Genomic DNA, 5,747 nt, shown 5'->3' with positions numbered 1-5,747 from the left:
TGTTGTTTTGTTTGCTATAACTTTATAATATAGTTTGACATCATCACCAACAAGGAAAATAAATAAAAATCTCAGGAATATTTTGTATTATTCCCTGACACTTTAAAGATAATCTTCGAGGTCAAGAAGAGCTGAATAACAGCCTATCCTGGTTACTTCCTTTCTGGCACAATCTGGATTTTCGACAGTGATGAAAAATACTGAGGAATGTACTTTTTTGAGGGGTGGGGGGAGGGGGAAATGTAAGTTTTTGAGAGAGAAAGAGGAGAAATATAACAGCTTGTACTCTTAGTAGACACTCAGAACTGCTCATGAAAGATCCTTTCTTCAGGAGTTTATTAAAACAAACAAACCAGATGACTTTAAATGGTTATTGTGTTTCAAAATGTTGACTTCTTACATCCAAGGATCCTCCCTATGTTCCAGAAAAACAATTTCTCCCGAGAGGCAGCAGAGTCTTATTGCAGTGAAGTTAAGAAGTCAATCTGATTGGATGAGTATTCCCTAAAGCACCTATCATACGCCTCATGTTTTGGTTTGTTGGGGCACATAGATCTAGGGTGAATCATCATGGTTTCTGTCCTTAAGACACTGATACTCAAACTGTAGAGCTAGTGTGCAGCTGGGTGAGTATATTCATATTATTTATGTTAATAATATTTATGTGAAATACTTTGGTTCTGCTATTACATAAACCTTCACTGAGTGCGACAGCATCAGCATCAGACTCATAGCCCATGAGGATCCCCAGCTTAGATGGTCTGTCAAAGAGGAACACTAGGTCATTTTATAGTTGGGCAATAGGAAAGGTAGGTGCTGCAACATACCATATTTGTGGACCTGCCAGGCTACCCTGGGCTTTATGTAGAACCATTCTTACCTGTTTTCCAACTGAAGACACAAATGGCTTTACTTCACTTGAGACACGTGAGCACAACGTGTGTAACTCCAGCCAAGGTCTGCTTTTTGGTCTGGATGAAGAAAAGCTTGAAGTCCCACGGAAGCAAACAGTAGACCTCTTTGCCCATTCTGAAGACCCAAGTCAGAAGGCTCATGGATATTAATATGGCATTGCTTTAGTGACTAAGGGACTGCTTACAGGGCTCAGGGGTAATGCTTGCTTCTGTTTGTTTTTGTTTTGTTTTTGTTTTGAGGCCCTTGCCTAGTTTGAAACTTTTCAGCCTGGGCAGTTTTCTTTTTGGCTCTGGGTCTTTGTTGGAGAAAGGCAAGTAGTTCTCCCTTGATGCAGTGTGCGAATGTGGCCTCGGAAGTGAGCAGGCCTGAGGTTTCTAGTCTGGTTTCAGCAAGGTATTTAATCTCCCTAAACCAATGTTCTCATCTGCATGCAGAACAAGCCCTTCTGGCTTCCAGCTGAAGATACGTTGTGACCAGAAAACTAAAGATTGTAGAACTGCCTCGTGGAAAACCAGGAGCCAGCCTCTTTTTACATAGAAGCCGGTTTTTTACAAAGAAAACCAGGCCTCTCTGAGGAAAACTTGGCTAAGAACACAAAGGAGAGAGAACCACAGGCAAAACATGCTGGGGCCCTTCTTGTGAGCCTTGAATCTCAGGGGACACCTGCATCCGCCCCCCCCCCCCCCCCCCCCCCCCCCTTACACAGCGTCCATATCTGCAAAGAATAACAGGCCAATTAAAAATGGGTGTGGGTAGCACTTTACAATTTACACACATTAACTCCTTTGCTCTCCAGACGCACAAGCTTTTGTTGTTTCCGGAAGTTTCATCTCTTGTGGATAGTAATTCTACCTGGATTAAGTCTCTCTCAGCCCTGCCACCAGGCAGCTCCTCAGATCCCGAGGCTCTTGACTCCCAACAGAGCAAAGCATCTTCTCCACAAGAGGAGAGCTGGGACGAAAGAAAGGACGAGGAAGGTGGGTGCCTCCTCCCATCGGCTCACATTTCACAGTCCAGCCCAGCCCAGCCCAGCCCAGCGCTGTTTTTCCTAGCAACCTTGGGCCTCCTCGGGGTTTGGTGGGCTCAGCCTCATCGTCAGCCCCGAACAGCGCCTTCAAGCGGGCTGGTCAAGGGCTGCCACCCCTGAACAGGGACAATTGGCCTGCCTCTCGGTGTGCCATTTAAGCAGAAGCTTGAGTTTTTCCTTCCGCTACACCTTGCCTGATGTTGGAGAAGTGCGCCCTCTAGTGTTAGTTCTTGGAAAGACTCTGCGGCTTCCTCCACCCTAAGTGAGGCCCCTTTTTGATCAGTCCCGCTGGGATGAGAGGGATGGCAACTGGGTGTGGCAGAGAAGTGAGGAGGATGGACAGAGGAACTCTTGAGCTTCAGGGAGCCAGGCAGTGCACCCTTTGCCTCTCAAGCCTGCTCGTGGGCCGCACACATCTGTCCCTGACCCTCATCTCTTGTAATACCCCAAACTCAGCCCACTTCTCACCCCTAAGTCATCTGGCCACAAGAAGCTAACCTGCCCTTGTGATTGAAGAAGGGAAAGATGGGAAAGGCATCAAATCGTGTGTCTGGGTATGAATGAGGGCACCTGGTTGTCCGATGAAAGCACCAACTCTCAGGTGGTCTCCGTCTGCGCCTCTGTAGCCCTGCAATGATCAGTCCTATCTTCTGCAAGGGATGTGGGGGGCTTAGCAGCATGTAAACAGGTAAATATTGGATGGCATGCCCTGTGAGGGTGGCGGCAGGACTGCCTGGTGACTGTGGCTTTTCAGGGCCCCACTGTCTTCATCGACACTACCCCATTCTTTGAGAAGGACAACCCACAATTTTTCCAATCTTCATGGAAGTGCTACACAATTCAGATTAAAGCCCCCCTCCTTCTCTTCCTTCGAAACAGATTACCTTGCTTATGCCCCTCATATAAGGAATTTTAGAGCTGCCACTGGCCATAGGACATGATGCTTGTGGTGCTTAGGAGGCAGAGGATTTGGGGAATGAAGTGGTAGAGGATGTACTATCAATACTAGATCCTCTTCCTTCTCAATCTTGCAAATACATTCAAAATCTTTTTTGTTGCTGTTGTTTCCTATGAATTATAATCTATCTTCAGCTCTATGTGACTTTACTGAGTTTAATCAGACCCCAAACTACTGTTCCTACAAGGTCAAATTGAGTGTTAATTGTATATAATTTTTGCCAAGTATATTTCCAATCATAGGTAGGGTGACTACCCGTCTGGGTTTGCCTGGAACAGTCCTGGCTTACATCTGTCACCCTGGCATAATTATAAATGGTATTCCCTTTCACTCTGAAGAGTCTCATTTAGATAGTAAATTACCCTGTCACCCTAATCACAGATAATCTTTATAAGAAAACATTTAGGCATTAGAATTTAGAGGATGTGAGATAATGTTACCAGGAATTTGAGATTTAAATGATTATTATAATCTTGGCATAAGTGGCTCTAAGCTTCCTGGCAGCTGGAACGAAAGAAAAACATGAAGGGTTAGGAAGTTGATTCTGTCTTGTAAAACGATGCATGTTATGTCATCTGGAGGGACATATTTATCAGGCGCTAAATTTTAGGAGGAATTTTTCACATAAATGTTATATCAGGGACGTAGAGTAACATAAGGGACTATGTCTTCAGTAGAAGTTTTTGCAGATTTTTCTATGTGACCATTTTTTATACTGATCCTTAAAAATGACTGCTTTTCCAATTTTCTCTCTTTTTCTGTGAAAAGTGGGGAAGGAATAAAAATTATTTTGCAGGGAATAACTGAGATGTGTGTACGAAGTGCCAAATGAACTATAAATAGCAAAACTGTCATTTTCATTCTTATTATCTTGTCCAAAACTCTCCTTTTATTGATGTAAAAGATAAGGCAGACGGAGAGAGAGAGAAGTGATGTGGCTAGTTAGTGACAAAACTGGGATTAAGACTCCTGTTTACAGAGCGTAGGAGGATAGGAGAGAGGGAGATAGACGGGGTAAAAGGGGTCAAATATGTGGTGACAGAAAGAAATCTAACTATGAGAGGTGAACACACAGTGTAAACATATATATGCCTTACTGTTAAATGTACAGCTGAAACTTAATGGATTTCGTTAACCAATGTCACCATTAAAAAAAAGAAGAAGAAGACTTCTGTTTAACTCTAAATGCTAAGAAAACCTCACCAAAACATTTTCAGATTCTGGGGGTTGGGGGTGGGGAAGATGATGAAGAAAGGAATTCAGTAGTGGGTGTGGCAGCCCAGATGCAGAGGCTAGAAATGGTGTTTTAAGTCATCATCGTCATACAAAAAATGTTATTAACATAATTTTCTTTTAGCAAAGTAAAAAGTTTTTCCCGGTATTTGTTTGAGTCATCCTGGGTTAAAAGAACATGGCATCCATTTTTTGCAAGTTAAAAGAAAGGCTGTTCCCAGTGTTTCCAGGGCACAGCTCCTTGGGACTAGTTCCAGTGCCAGGTTTTCCAGCATTACAGCACGACCTTCTTTTCAACTTCTTCTCCAGTCCAGTGGGTCTCAAAGTGTGATCACACAGACCGGCAGCAACAGCATCACCCAGAAACTTGTTAGATAAGCAAATTTTAGACCCACTGAATCAGAAACTGGGAGCGATTCTTCTGCACACCACGGTTTGATGCACACCACTGCTCCAGACTGTTCTTAGGGCCCTGACTGGCTTGATTTTTTTTTTTTTAGGTGAGGCAAACCTTGGTTGACCTCACATATTGCAAGGATTTTGTCATCTTACAATCCCTTATTTTTTTATTTTTTATGCCTACAGCACCTGGTGTTCCTAGGTGGTCTCCCATCTAAGTACTAACCAGGCCCGACCCTGCTTAGCTTCCGAGATCAGACAAGATGGGGCTTGTTCAGGGTGGCGTGGCTGTAGACCTGACTGGCTTCAAAGAGAGGAGAGAAGCAAACTCTTGGCAATTCTCCCCTTGCTGCTCTCTCCCCGCCCCCAGGCAGGCCGTCCTTTCAAACTCCTGATAATTGTTGCTTTTTCAGCTGTGGCCATTGCACCCGGACTTGCTCAAAAATGAAGTGGCTTGGCCTTTGTTTGATGTTTCGCCTAGCCCATACCACCTCTGGATAATAAAACTACCTTTACCGAGCACTTCGTATGTGCCAGATTCGAGACCGCTACAATCTTATGGCCCAGTTTAGTTTTGTTTTAAAGAAAAAACACTTATCTCTTCAATCTCTGATATGTATGGCTGATTTCCAGTTGAATAAACTAAAAAGAATCACATTTTTTTTTTAAGGATAATTAGTTCTCTAGGAAGTGAAAGCTATAAAAGTCCAGGCTGTAGAATTCTGTAGAAACTGCTACTCCCTCCTACAAAAAGCTTTTCACATTTCTAAATAGCTCTCAGCAGAAATAGTTTATCTGAGCCTGAAAGATTGCTGATTCACTTTTCAAGGCACAGTGAGCCTGAGCTTCACCTGCATACTCTGCTATTGCAGCAGACCAGTGTTGTGAGTGCAGACTTATCAAATGGAGAAAGAACCCTTCCCCTTCCCCTTGGAGGGCTTTTCTTGACTAAAGGCAAACTAAAAAAAAAAAAAGAATTCTGGCTATGTGGGCCTCGAATTGCCCTGTTCTGTGTCTTCCCAGTGCAGCTCTTTGGACTACTTAAGGCACTCTTCCTCAAGATGTATTTTATATGCAGTGTGCTGCCAGGAAGTGGGAATTAATTCTACCAGGTGGCAGAGGGGAGGCTGAAGCTTAGGAGAGTGGAGCTGAGTTCCTGTGATGCAGGGCAGGGGCACACACCCTGGAGAGCTGACTTCTATCCTCTGCCATGAC

At 44.0% G+C, this 5,747-nt stretch overlaps 1 pseudogene; it reads right to left on the bottom strand.

The window, feature by feature from the left end:
- Positions 1-4,709: 4,709 nt before the first annotated feature.
- LOC111734488 lies at positions 4,710-4,828 on the bottom strand (annotated as a pseudogene).
- Between the last annotated feature and the right edge of the window lie 919 nt (positions 4,829-5,747).

The sequence above is a fragment of the Pteropus vampyrus genome, unplaced genomic scaffold, assembly GCF_000151845.1.
Source record: "Pteropus vampyrus isolate Shadow unplaced genomic scaffold, Pvam_2.0 Scaffold14, whole genome shotgun sequence".
In the NCBI taxonomy this organism is placed as follows: Eukaryota; Metazoa; Chordata; class Mammalia; order Chiroptera; family Pteropodidae; genus Pteropus; species Pteropus vampyrus.
The sequence above is the reverse complement of the archived record's forward strand: the minus strand, read 5'-3'. Positions and strand labels throughout refer to the sequence as shown.